The following is a 15,060-nucleotide window of genomic DNA, read 5'->3' as shown; positions in this document are numbered from 1 at the left end:
TTCCCAAACTTACCATGTCAAAGAGAGAGTCGAGCGCTATTTTTAATTTTCCAATACAACGGTAAACACTGTTTTTCGAGCTGAATAAACATGTTACATCAAATAAAAACACTGAAAACATATCTAGTTAGGTAGAAAAGTAACTTATCTTGCCTTTGATAACATTTATTTGTTCTATATTTGTTGTGACAACTTTTTTGAATGATTAAAGGATGATAAGTATATAATTATATAATAAAATAAATATAGAAATAACCCAATTTATTTAGATTTAAAAAATAACATTGTTAAAAATATAAAATAACTCCTGAAATTGATTGTTATTAATTCCATGGTGCATATTTAATTCATGGTTAAAATATTTCAGTGAAAGAAATTTTATGAAAAATCAAATCGTTTTCGAAATTCCCTTAATTGTATTTCCACTTTTTTGCTGTACCAAATTTTTTCCCTACACAAAAACTTTCTATTATATAATGGTATATTTCAAAACAACAATTCCAATGGAATCATACTTGGTATTGGAATCGTGGATCAAAATTTTCCTGGAATCGGAATTGGAAAAAATTTAGGAATCGCCCCAACACTAGTTTCTAGCCTATTTTAGAAGATATGGCCTTGCCAAGTTTATAGGGTTTTTTTTTTCTATGTACCTGCGGTAATTCAGTGAAAGATTGATAAAGACAAACTCCTCAAATGTTCACATTGTGCTAAGTAATTTCTTAAATTATTCAATAAGATAGCATTTGTTAATTTAAAAGAAATTTAAATATATTTTGCAGATATTGCATTTTATATGGTATGGATAAATTGTCTTTAACAAGAGATAAACATTGACTTATGCATTAGGATCAACACTTATTCCTGATTGAATTTTTTTTAAAAATTATTTTCAAAAAACAAAAAACATTTGATTATTTTTTTTTTTATTTATTTTTTTTTTACATAGGCATCACCACATTATCAAGGCCAAGAGGCTACTCAAGGATAAGGGTTAAAGAGTGTACAGTAGAAACTGGACAATATAGTAATCATCAGTAATGAAAATTTGGTAAATTTGATAACTTATATGGAACGGTTCAAGAACTTATTTACGTTTTGTTTTAAATGCATGTGAATTTTTAAAACCTAGAATATTTGTAATTGGCACTAAACATTTATATTTTTTTTATTTATAAGAAATGCTTTCAATTTCATCACTTTAAAAAATTCTTTATATTTTAAAAAAATTTTCCAAAGTTATTTTCATTAATCTAAAACTTTGTGTACATAGATTAAATTGTTTTGTATACAATTTTTTGCACAGATAATTTATCCACTTTGGACAAATGATAAACTCTACCATTTGGTGTTGTAGGGACATCAATAGTGAACAGAATATTTGCTAATGGCACAAAGCATATATCCTTAAAATCCACTTTCCAATAAAATGAATGTGATGGAAGAGCTGGATGCTTCATGCAAGCATAATCAGCAAGTCCTTATTTTCCATATTAATTTCTAGGATCATGCCAATCCAAATGTTACTGTCATACTGCAACAAACATTCTGAAACAACAATTTGATTCGTTTTTCTTTAACCATAATAGAGAAGTTATATAAATTCATAGTTTTCATCTTCACTACAATGTTTCATGGCTATTTATTTCTGTCGAGTGGAATAAACTTATGAAAACTTCTTGTCCCTGGAACTGTGGATGCATTTTAAAATCTAATAGTGAGACTTCTCCTTGCTTTCTCCACTTCCTCCTAAAAATGTGATTCCTTCAATTGCAAATTTGCAGTATTCATAGTTTCTGTTGAAAGGATTTGTTTGGAAGTTGGTCTTCATAGATTTTCTTTTGCTACTATCCTTTTCACTGTCCCACCTATGCCATCACATGGTTATTTACTATGACTAGTTGCAAAGAAGTTCAATTTTGCATCAAGTCCAAAATCTTTTGATGGTTGAACAAATTGACAAAGTTCTTATATTGTGCTGCACAACCATCTGTAAAATATTCAAAACTTTTCGCATTTGACAAATTAACCTTGATCACCTCGATAATGTTTTTCTATACCATATGAACAAATGCCATATCATGGGAGTTATCACTAGATATAATACAAAAACATTGATTTTGCATTGTGTTTTCAAGCTGAAAATAGAGTACTACTGGGTGTAAAGTACATTGAGAGGTATTTCAATGAAAACTATGGATCTCATCTTAAACAACAAATTTGTAATTTTCAACAAAATCCCCAAAAAATAAACTTTGCTATCACTGATATATTTTTCTTTTATTTATTTTTTTTTGTTTTAACTATCTGGATTGTGATTTAGCAAAGTAAGAATGAGGAGCTAATTTATTTAATTGCAAAATAACTAAATCCACATAAGTTTGACAGGATTCCTTGTGAGTTATTAAAGTTGATCTGTCACTTGTCCATTGAAAGAACTCAATAGTTTCATTAAAAATACATTCTCCAAGGGTGTGGTAAAGAAATTTTTCCAGCTTCTGCGATGATTTCGGACAATTTGGGCATCTCTGAATCCTACATTGTCTACTTGTATTGCAGACAATATATTTCAAGAGATCTTGATACAGTACATTCAGTGGTTCCAGTAATAGTTTGAGGTTTTGGTGGATAGTGCATACACATACAGCATGCTATCAGCAAGGACACACCATTTTAGTCTAAGGCTATAAAATTTTGAAAAGCCTAAAGATACTGTCAGGTTTTATTCCTTGAATGCTCTGAAGAGCTCATTTAGGTTACACAATATGAGTCTCTTCTGCTGATGTAAATTACATTTAATACCAACATAGTCTTTCCTGCCTGGCATCAATCGAGTGTACTCATCATCTTGATAAAATGCTTGCACTAACTGTGCAATATCAGCAGACGAAGACTTGCGTCTTTTTTGTTCTGGCACAGCTAAAATACCGCTTTCCAAACAATTTGCGAGCCTTGCGTACAATGTGTTCTGAAACACCCAATACATTCATAACTTTTTTTGTGTGACGAATTGGTAGGGGCACATGTCAAGATCTGTACTTTCATTTTAGTGGATTCCACAGTCTTCACTTTTGCTGCAAGAACCTCTATCATTTTATCAAAGCACTTAGCTTTATCTAAAATCTCATTTTTAATTTTAAAGGTTCATCATATAACAGCTCAGAGTCAATGTTTAATGACCTACTGACTTTGGTCTTAATACTTTGTATTGCAGAAAGTTTTCTCTTACCTAAACGAGCCTTTCCAGAGTCATGAAGCCCTTCAGTTTTCATTGGAGAAACTAGAATAGCAGAGACATTCATTGATATTTGTCTTGTTTCCGTTGAAGTACTTGCATCAAGCTCTTGCATTTCCTCATCCGATACACACTTTTGTTTTTCATCAAGAAGTTTGCTGATTCATATTCAGTAATTAGGACAGAGTTTCCTGCCTGGGATAAATAACAACTTAGCCTTTGTTTTATTTGCCAACTTCAAAGAAATTGCTTTCAAACTGCCTTTAATTTGCTTCTTATAATTATTAAATGGATTGCAACAACTCTTCAAGCCACTCATCCTTAGTTATCAAGTTCTGCTTGTGATGGTCACAGAGTCTGTATTTTATCCTCGTCAAGTCCTGTCCGACAGGCAATAAGCTTTACATCCATTGCATCCAAATGATTCACTGAAATTAATCCAACCTGTTTATCATGGAATAAATTAGTACTTGTTTCCACTATTAGTTCAGTACAAATAGAACAATTTATCTTTACCTGAGAAAAAAAAAAAACTACTTCCATTATTCTGTGTGCTAGTAAAAAATCCAAGTAGGAAAATGCCACCTTTCTCTTTGGATACTGTAGGAAACCACATAAATATTTTAGGTGCCACAGACAAGTTCCAGTCTGGGTCAAAGGAGGGTCATTCAGAGTTCATGGTTGGTCTAAATTTAATACAATTATTACCTATCAGAGATCTTATGTTTAAACAATAGTCTACAAAAGTTTATTGATCAGTGTAGTTTTATACTTAGTGTTTTAAACTATTGAAAAATACATTTTATTATAACTTTCTCCTAAATGAAAAAAAAAAGTTTCAGTTTAATGAAAATAACTTAAAAAGAAAAAAAAAAAGAATGTTTAATGCCCCCTACATAAAATTCTATAATGTGCCAATGCATGAGTCAATGTTTATCACTTGTTAAAGACAATCTATCCGTACCATACAACATGCAATATCTGCAAAATATATTTAAATTATTTTCTTTTTAAATTAACAAAGACTATCTTATTGAATAGTTTAAGAAATTACTAAGCACAATACGAACATTTGAGGAGTTCGGGAGCATTAGAATGATTGTCTTTGTCAATCTTTCACTGAATTACCGCAGGTACATAAGAAAAAAAAACTATAAACTTGGCAGGGCCATATCTTCTAAAGTAGGCTAGAAACCCTCGTAGCATTTTTTTGAGAACTTAAGCAATCATAGTAGATGCTATAATAAAAATATTATGAAAATTGAAGAGGACATTTTCTCTAGACTGACCATAAGTTACATAGGTAAAAAATTGATGCTTGTGGGAGCATGCTTTTGGGTGAGCAAAATTTTATTTTCTACCAGATATGGGGTTAAAATAATTAAATATTCGGATTCTACAGTCCCTAAATGCCTTTCCTACCAAATTTCAAAAATATTGAATATGTGAAAGTATTTTTATTTTTATTTTATAAAAGACTGAAATTCCGTGATGTTTCGTGGCATAAATTTAGAAGCAAAATTTGCAAATTTTACATCCTCCTAAAATCTGAATGGTAAGGTTTAGGACCAAATAATTTGGCAAATTTTCCTAACTCATGAAAGGGAATATTTGTGTAAAATTTCAAGTAATTTGGCGTCAGTGGGTGTAATGGCCTGGTGAATTGACATGGAATGACCCAGTTTCCAAACAAATTCTTAAGAGAGAACAAGCATATTACCACTTTAAAACAGTACAAATCTAAGTTATGGGACAGCTTGAAATTTAGTGTGAAAATCACTTCTGTAAAATTTAGTGAACTGGGTTTTTACGCTTATGGAATCGACCAACAGTCGGAAACTTGAAGATTGAGGCAGAATCTTAATTGTATATGAATCTAGTGAAAAAAAAAAAAAAATTGTGTGAAACATGCACTATCTTTGAAAGGGGGTGCAAAATCTAAATCTGAAATTGTTGGGTTTTCTTGAACAGTGAATAATTGGAGAGGGAGGGCTGCAAACATACAATTGTATGTATCCAGTGTTGCTTGGAGTAAAAAAGAAAAATAATGACCAGTTAAGGTTTACAAGTAATTTTGCTGAATTTTGTAAAACAGAAAATTTTAAGTGTTTTTAGTAAATGACTAACAAGAGTCGAGCGAATAGAAACAAATTGCTACTCAGTAATACATGTAGTAACAAGAACAAGGTAAACCAACGCACACACATTTATGCTTATAAATAATTATAAATTCAAAACTGATGCAATATTACTTGAGAGCAGTACAACAATGTGCAAAAGAAATAACTCCTGACAGGATTTTCCTTTAATGTATAATAATATTCATGGAGTTAGTGAAAGCAAACAAAAAAATAAAAATAAACTGAAGTGAAATAAAATATTTGTGCCAATAACAGTGGATGAGAGAAAGGAAAAAATAGGCTAGTTTGAATCTTGGATTTAACTTTGAAAAGAAGGAAGTTTAGTTGTACCATGATCATACATCATTTTTTAGTTGAAAATATTTAGTAAAACCCCGAATCATAGCTATTGCTCAGTTTTGATATGACAACAGCTGTTTGTGATTGACTATTTTACATATATTTCTACTTATATATAAAAAGCAGTCTGTGAAATTGTTCCCTATAGATTCCAGAATGGCTAGGTCAATTTAAAAAAATTTTTCACAAATTTACTTTGTGTTTGAGTGTTCTTAGATGTATTGGAATGCTCCTGATAAGTATCGACACTCAAAACAATCCGATTAAAGAAAAGTTTGATTTTCTCATACAGCCTAGCACCACAAGTGCATTTGACAAGTTTTATCACCGCACAAGCAGAAAAGACCGGCATATAAAATAAACAGTAGGTATTTTAATAAGTTAGGGGTTTCTTCGAAATGAGTGTTTCTGTTTAGAGCACAATTGCACCATGATACTTGACTTTTGCAAAACTTTTAAGTCATTATATAAAAATTTTATAAAATCAACCATAGGTTTTCTACAATGCAATGTAGACTACAATGCATTGTGAACTAAGTTGGTGCGGGGGAGGCTTGCACTATGGAGAGTTCCCAATTAGAGCAGGCAGTCAATAGATTCGATTGAAAAATGAGCAATTTCACAGATTTCGATGACAAAAGTAGTATAATATCCTTTTTCTTTTTTTCATCTTTATTTGATTTAATTCTATTAAAAATGCCTTTTAGTTCACAAAAAGTTTATTTTTAAATTTATGCTAACCAGCAGTACATTTTTTGTCTATCCACTAATAAAAAAAACTAAGAGCCTATCTTTGAAAATCTATGCATTAAGGATTTTTATAATTTCTTGTTTTAATTTTTGATGGATTAACAAATATTGCAATTTATTCAATTTTATTTTCAGCATCAATTTTTCTTGTTTTTCACTTGCTCTATTCAGTAGATTGAGCTTTCTATTATCTTAGGTTATAATATAAAAATATTTATCTTTGTTAATTGTGTGCATGTGTGTGTGTGTGTGTGTGTCAGTGCTTAATTTTTGTGCATGATGCTACTAAATGCAAAGATACTGACTTGCATCTGTATTTATTATTAAAAAATGTTAACCTCTTACGAGGAGGGTCAAGCAGCAAGCACGAGAGGCCCCACTTCCATTTAATATATGTTATAAAGTCCTGGCTATTCTTTATATATATTAAACAGAATCAAGAAGTCAAAATTATCTAATTTCAATGCACTTTTGAGCAATAAATTTGTTTTCCAATTTAATTTCATTGTGATTTTCAGACGCCGGGTGGAATATATAAATTTTGGCCACAGAAATGCACATGTTTAAAAATATCTGTTTATGTTGCTGTTAAAAGTGACTACATATTTGTCCGGGGATTTTAAGGTGACAAAAGATAAAAGTAAGGAGGCCTCCAGAGTGCTGTTGAAACTATCCTTTTCATAGGAGATGGCAGCTCATAAATCGATGCCAATAAAGCAGAACGTTTCTTTCACCAAGTTCATTGTGAAATGATTAAAAACATTGAGGAAAAAAAAAATGTACATTAAAATAAATCCTCTTAATTTTAAATGATTTTTTTTTTTTTTCCAGCTACATTGAAGTGCTGAGGGTGGGTAGGGGGCAATTTTTTAGTTGTTTTTAATACTTGCTTAAATTCGTTGTTTCTTCTCTTGTTTACTGTTTATTTTTTATGGCATAAAGAAGGCAACGATTGTGAAGCTTGATAAGAACTCCATGACTGCTGCTGCTGCCGACTGACTGATAATGATATTTTCATATTTCCTGTCCGCCTAACTTTTAGACAGACCCAACCCTTACGCCGAGTCTCTCCCTCTTTCAAAAGGGAAATGATTCCTACTTTGTGGAAAACACTTTTTTTTTTTTTTTTTTTGTAAATCACGTTAGAGTTTACAGAAACTGGTTTTATTCATTTTGAAACCTTCATTAAAATTGTCTAACTACTTTTTATCTACGCGTTTCATGTGACTTAAAAATATTAATGATTTATTAATATAAAAAAAATACAATAACAAAAGTACAATATTCTATTTAAATAAATTTAATTATGACATTTGATCCAAAGAATGCATTTCAGCCTATAAGTCAGACATTTTTTATTGTAAAATTGTTTTTCTAAATAAATGGATATCTTATGAACTTTGAAAAGAATTTGGAAGTATTTAAACTGTTGAATAGAACATCTTTTAAACTCCATTTAAAATTCCTAGCAAATCTTCATGTATTCAATGATTTGAAAGCTATTTACTTCAATAGTTTTATAATTAACGATTTGAAATAACATTACATTAAAAAAAAAAAAATAGTTAATTTGGTTCAGTTAATAATTTAATAATAAAAGGTTAGCACAATTAAATTTAACTTTGAAAATTCTATTAGAAGGATAATTTGGGGGTGGGACAAAGAACCAAAAAAAAGTAAAAATACTCTCGGACAAGGTAGATACAACAAAAACGCAAAACCATAATTTTCAAATTAACACTAGAAAAGCTTAAAATGTTTTCAGTAGCAAGAACAAGCTTAAATAAAAAAAAAATAAAATAAAATAAAAAATAAATGAATGCATGAAAAAAAAAAATCAGATGAATTTGGAATCTAATGGACAATTGTTTTAATTTTATTTAATTCTCTTGTTTAATATTTACATTATCAAATTACCTTCATAGTCACTATCAGCTTTATTATTTAAATACTTCAATTAGATTTTATGTTTTACATTTACAGTTAGAATCAAGTTTGGTGATAAAAACTGTATATCTTGGAATGGCAGGAACAATCAGGAGAAATGCTCGCACGATACTTACAATAAAGATATATTAGTGTTGAAAAGTCGAATAAACAGTTAAAACTTTCAATTCCTAACATTAAAATTGTTTGACGCAAACGATCGTAATCGATTCACATTTTTAACATTTATTTTGGTTTCCATTAAATAATCAAACATTTGTATAATCGGATTTTATTCTCCAAGTAAAAAATATATCAAAATATCATTTTTACGAGGTGCCTTCAATAAGTTTCCAAACTTTTTTGTGCAGGTATTTAAAATTGTTGTAGACGCTTGAAAATTCAGTATGTTATTGTTATACACCTTATGCAATGATTGACCAATTTTTTTGATTTTAGATTCAAATGAACAGCTACAGCAAAAATTGGAATACACCCTACTAAAGCTTGATTGTCACAGCTGGTGAATTTCAAAAATGCAATCTGGATGTGAGGGCATTTTAGAAGAACGATATGCAATAAAATTCTGTTTTAAACTTGATAAAAAGGTCACAACCATATGGAACGCTAAGGAAGTCAGGACGCCAGAGTTGATTGGCCAAATAAAGAATTTCGTGGATAAAGACCGTCGTGTGTATTGAAACAATAAGTGCACAGTTTGATGTCAATATGGGACCTGTACACACACTTATTCGCGAGGAACTGAAGTCGTGGAAAATTTGCACAAAGTGTCCCAAGGCTGCTCAGAGAAGATCAGACTATTTGACCAAGATAGGTATCAAGACAGTTCCCTACCCTCCTTATAATCCAGACCTTGCTCCATGTGACTTTTGGTTATTCCTTAAGCTCAAAGAAAACCCCAGAGGCTGTCATTATGAGACAATCGAGATGAAAGAGGCTGCGAAAGGGTCATTGACATGCTCTTACAAGAGGATTTTTATGGGTCTTCCAGAAGTTATTGAATGGTACAACAAGAGCATTGCAACCAGAGGAGATTACTTTGAAGAGTAATCGAGTTTCATACGTGTACTCCCAATAAAAGTGCGCATACTAACAAGTCTGGAAACTTATTGAAGGCACCATCTATGAACAGATCGAAAATAAGTCATTGCTAAAAAGAAAAATTATTTTACAGTTACATGCTTAGAAAATTAAATGAAATTTCTGTATAAAAAAACTGATGCTTAAAAACAAATCTAATATTTTTTTATGAAGATGCATGGATGTTATATTAAAATACATGACACATGCTGGTTTAAGTAGTTGCCAAAATAAAAGCAACAATGTAGAATATTGAGTTTCAAGGTCGGTATATATAAAAAAAAATATTTAGCGCTATGTCAGACTAAGATGTAATGTTTAAGGTTTAAATTAGTTGTGATCAAAGGGGGATAACTCATCTAATTAAAAAAAGTGTGTACTCTTTGTAAAGGAATCTGGAATAAGATAATATTCAAAACTAAAATGGTTTTCAAATTAAAAGAATTTGATAATTACATACAATTGTTATGGTATTTAAAGTATTAATTGAACCAAATGGATAAAAAATTAATTTTGTTAAAGTAAAAATTTACTATCTTATGAGAAAGGATTTTCTGCTCAATATTTTTAATTATTCCATATTACCTTAAAATTTTGAAAGGTCACAACATACCCCCCCCCTTTTCAAATCATGAAAATATTAAAATGATTACTTGTTTACGAAAAAAATGAAATGCATTTTGGTGGATTTAATTTTATAAATTAAATTCATTTTTCTTGGATATAATAAAAAAAAATCCTGGTACTTTCTGCTATTGCATTTTTTTTTTTATTTCAATAAATAATTGATTATGAAATAAAAAATGTGCAAGTCACAAAGAGTTGCACAAGTGGTTATGTAATTTTATGGTGTGCTCCAAAAGTAATACCTCCTATTTTTTCATTCCAATCAAATGGATCAGAGAGAGTTGCAAAGTGCATTGTTATAATGACTGAACTTATGCATTCACCTATCTGTTCCAGATACTGATGAGGTAAGACTAAGAAAACAACCCGTCATGGACGTGCATCAGAAGCAGGCATTTGTCATTCAATTCTTCCATGCAGAAAAAAACTACACTGATCAACACTCACTAACGCCTGTTGAATCTTTACAAAGCTGATGCAATTGATGTCAGCACAGTAAGGAGATGGGTTTGTCAATTTCAAAGTAGTAACAGAAATAAGAGTGACAGATGCATTACCTTAGGAATAACCCTCATAGATATTAATACATTATCTCGTCTGTATTTTTCCTAAACCAATTTTAATCAAATGATTTCGAGATTGACTGCCAATATATTTTTAATGCAAAGTCCCTGCCACACACAATTTGAATTTAAAGTGGAAAGTTCATTGTTGATGGAATTTTCTAAAGCGAAAAATAGATATAAAATGGAAAAGTCATGGCAAATAGCAAAGGATCTTACCGTGACCATCATGACAAATAAATTATGACATTCACTAAAATTGCTAAATCGGATATTATTCTGCAAATTATTATTGAACATTTTTTTTAATTAAATATTAACAGGGAAGTCACAAATTTCAAATCGAAAACTAAAATAATCATCAATTATTCTGTTAAGAGAATCAGAGAGAATGTAGATTTAAAAAAAAAAAAAAAAAAAATGGAAATAGGAAATAGATTGATTTGTAAATAAACCAAAAACGTGTCAGTGTCATGGACGAAATAACAGATTTAGGTCAGCTTTTATTTTCGAATTCAATAACGTTTATGAAACTGCTTTACGAAATTTAGCCAAATCTCAGTAAAATAAGCTTTTCATGTAACATGGTGTATATAAAAAAAAAAAAAAAATTAAAAAATCATTTAATTTTTGCAATAATAAATGGGGTAATTTTATTCGATTTGAAAGAGCAAGTTTCAAAAATATTTGAAAAACAAATAAAATGTCTACAACATCGTATTGTTTAAGGACCAGCATTTTAAATTACTTTCAAACAAAATTCTTAGTCCGGTGTTTCAATGTCAACCGAGTCTAAAATTAGTAACAGTCAACCAGGAACACTCCAATGAATTTCCACACAAGAAAACATGACCTAGGAACAACTAGAAATCGAAAACTTTAACAAAGAGTTGGTTAGTTTTCATAGGGACAAAATCAATTGAAGTTTGAAATTAAAACATCAGACGTCATTAATGTTTGAATACAGTTACGTATAATTTGGAGTGGGTTTTTTTTTTGGGGGGGGGGTATCAATAAGCGATTTATTGGAAAACTATCTGATTATAAATTATTTTTTATAAGAAAAAAAAAAAAAAAAGAAAAAAAGTTACTTTAAAAATTCAGATCATTCAAATATCCACTAGTAATTTTTAATGTTAATAAAAGTTGCTATTTATTCCCGCAGCAATGAAATTTGGCTCTGTTGAAATCAACAACTTATCTTTAGAATTTGAAATTACAATTTACAAAAACAAAAGGAAAAAACAAAAAAAAGAATCCAACCATGCACACTAAATGACGTCATAAAGCTACCATTCAATATTTATGACCTCAGATTGTTGTGATAGCAACTGTGGGTTGGAATTTTTAAATATTTGATATTATACTTGGCAAATACTGATCTAGCATGTACTTGCAAAACTGTGGGTCATGCCTGTATCTTGTCACCGTGCATACTAGATACATAACTGTTGGCTGATCCAGTGATCCACCTATAGTATAATACTGCAACTTTGTGGATCTTGTTTGTTCCTGCACATATTTGATGACGTGATAACAAACAAACATTGAGTGACGTTATAAAATTACAATGCCATTCATAAAATCAAAGTTACAAATCGTCTTCTAGAAGAATCCTTCTAGACCCATAGGTGACTGTTCTAATAATACTATTTTTTTTTATTAATATTAACTCTTATTCGCCCCACCCAAACAAGGCAGACTGCCACTGTGACGTAAGAGACTACTATTAGGGACCATGCCTAGAGGGACACTATGCATGGAGTTGAGCAACGAGATGCGTGTTCACATTACATTTAAATATTTGCATGTCAATACACTCAAGGAAGTAGGAAACATGGAGGGAATACCAAAGTCTAGCAGTTTGAAGAAAGAAACTAAGTTTTCTGGCATATAAGGGCGGCCTCTATAGTGAAGAGGTGGGATTTTGCTGCTTGTCGGGTTAGTCGGGAGTTTTTATGCCGAGGGAAGCATAAATGCTAGGAATTCGTCAGAGCACATATAGCAGTATCAGAATTTTTGTAGGAATTTTTGACACCCCTAACACGAAACTGCGAATACAATATAAAAATCTCGTAATTTCTCTGTTAAAAGTGGGTTATTTATTTTCTTTATGGATTATACTTCCAAAATAAACTATTACAGTTGTTTTAAAAGTAATAAAAATATTTTTATTTTTTTTTTAAAACAGTAATGAATTTTTCGAACTCAATATTTTTCAATTTTTAAACTCAATATTTTTAAATTTTTAAATTTTAAAAATCTATCAAAATTTTTCTATTGATTCTATTTTTACGATATTTTCAGGGTCAATGTGAAATTTTATGTTCTTTCCAATAAACCGAATATAATATTTTAGACAAACGTTTTTTTTAAATTCACGCCCCCCCATTTTCACGCCCCCCCCCCCATTTTGAAATGTCTATTAAAAAGTAAATAATTAATTTGTTTAATAGGTTTATATATCACAAATTGAAGAGAAAAGGTCAATAAATAATATATTCAAATTTAAAACAAAAAAAAAAATCAGTTTTTTAGAAATTTACCTGTAAAGTCCGAAGTTTAAAACCTTATTTTATAAGAACACATTTTTTCTTTTTGTCTTTTTTTTTTTTTTTTTAATGAAACCTTGGTCCTTGCTCCTTTAATTGAAAAAAAAATTAGGGCTTGAATTACATTTTTCGAGGAGTTATAAGCTTAGAAAGATAGGGGGTCGAATAATTTACGCCTCTCATTTTGAAATGTCTATTAAAAAGTAAATAATTAATTTATGTTTAATAGGTTTATATATCACAAATTGAAGAGAAAAGGTCAATAAATAATATATTCAAATTTAAAACAAAAAAAAAAATCAGTTTTTTAGAAATTTACCTGTAAAGTCCGAAGTTTAAAACCTTTTTAAAAAAAAAAAAACACATTGTTTTGTTTTGTTTTTTTTTTTAAATAAAACCTTGGTCCTTACTCCTTTAATTGAAAAAAAAAATTAGGGCTTGAATTACATTTTTCGAGGAGTTATAAGCTTGGAAAGATGGGGTGGAATTATTCACTATTTTCACGAAATTTCTGACACTGCTAGAGCACATATCCATTACTAAAACTTTGAATCTTGTTTGTTCCTGTGCACAGTGGATGACGCCATTTATTAAACAGGTTATGAATATTCTAAACAAAACGTTTCAGAAGTCTAGCATACTAGAAGTCTGAATGCGTATGTTTTTTTTTTACAGCAGTGGCCGTAAGTTGGAATTTCTCAATATTTATGAAAATATCTATTTTCCAAATATTAAATTACATAAAATCATCAAGTGGTGTAATAAAAAAAAAAACCTTTAAACTAAGAAGCTACAATATTATCAATTTAATCATTTTTATATAAGTTTTGTTCAAACTAAGACCATTTCAAAAATGACATTTAAAACTAGGCCAAAATCGTGAAATCGAAACCATATGTAGGTTGAAATTGACCATTTCCTCATATGACTTTTTAATATTTTGAAATGAAATAAGATCGTTTCCCCCCTTTTGGGGAACAAATGTAACATGTAATTTCATTCGTATTGTCACAGTATTATTAATGCATTCGGTGGAACATGGGTTAAATATTACCTTTGTCTACTTTACTTTCAAAATGTAATTGCAAACTTGAGATTGAAGGGGGGGGAGACAAAATCAATGAAATTCTTTAAAAACAGTTATTGGAAACCTAAATTAAATGTAATCAAATCAAAACCTAACCCGACGGATTAGGAATTAGTGCATACTGCATAGTCACAAACAATCGGAATGTTATGGCCATAAGGCTGGAATTAGGGTGGGATATGGTTAGGTTCGATTCTAGGGGGTGGCGCACTGGAGCAGTGGAGCACCTTCCCAGGCATTACCACCTTCTTTGGAGCGAGTGATGAGGTTATCACCGGTCGCGGCGGTCGCCTGAGGTGACTCCATCGAGGAATATCAGTGGATCCAATATAGATAACGTTTGCAACCACCGAGAGTTCCTCGTTTGAGGGTGGGTCTGGATTTCCCCATATCGAACCGACCTCCTATGTTATATATATCTCTTCTTTGACAAAAAAAAAAAAAAAAAAAAAGAGAGAGAGATACGGAAAATTAAGTGACAGATTTTGTATGTTAAAAAGCGTAGCGAAATCTCCAAAAATAACTCAGCAACTGAAATGTAAGAGTACCTGACGACTGGTGAGAAAATATTTTACGTGTATTTATAAGAGAAAAAAAAAGGTTAACCTAAAAGTCTTTATTTTTAAGCACGTTTGTTCAAGAGTCTATACAAAGAGAAAGAGGGGGGGGGACATGGATTAATTTAATGAAGGAGTAGTCAATTTAGTTGCACTTAGTATCCCGATGCTTAAAGATATTT

At 30.4% G+C, this 15,060-nt stretch overlaps 1 protein-coding gene across 9 annotated transcripts in view; it reads right to left on the bottom strand.

The window, feature by feature from the left end:
* LOC145291375 (histone demethylase UTY-like) overlaps positions 1-15,060 on the bottom strand; it is a 280,609-nt gene that overhangs the window by 148,325 nt on the left and 117,224 nt on the right. The gene's annotated exons all lie outside the window — the stretch shown is intronic.

This window comes from Euprymna scolopes, chromosome 12 (assembly GCF_053919585.1).
Source record: "Euprymna scolopes isolate OS-2025 chromosome 12, ASM5391958v1, whole genome shotgun sequence".
Taxonomy (NCBI): domain Eukaryota; kingdom Metazoa; phylum Mollusca; class Cephalopoda; order Sepiida; family Sepiolidae; genus Euprymna; species Euprymna scolopes.
The sequence above is the reverse complement of the archived record's forward strand: the minus strand, read 5'-3'. Positions and strand labels throughout refer to the sequence as shown.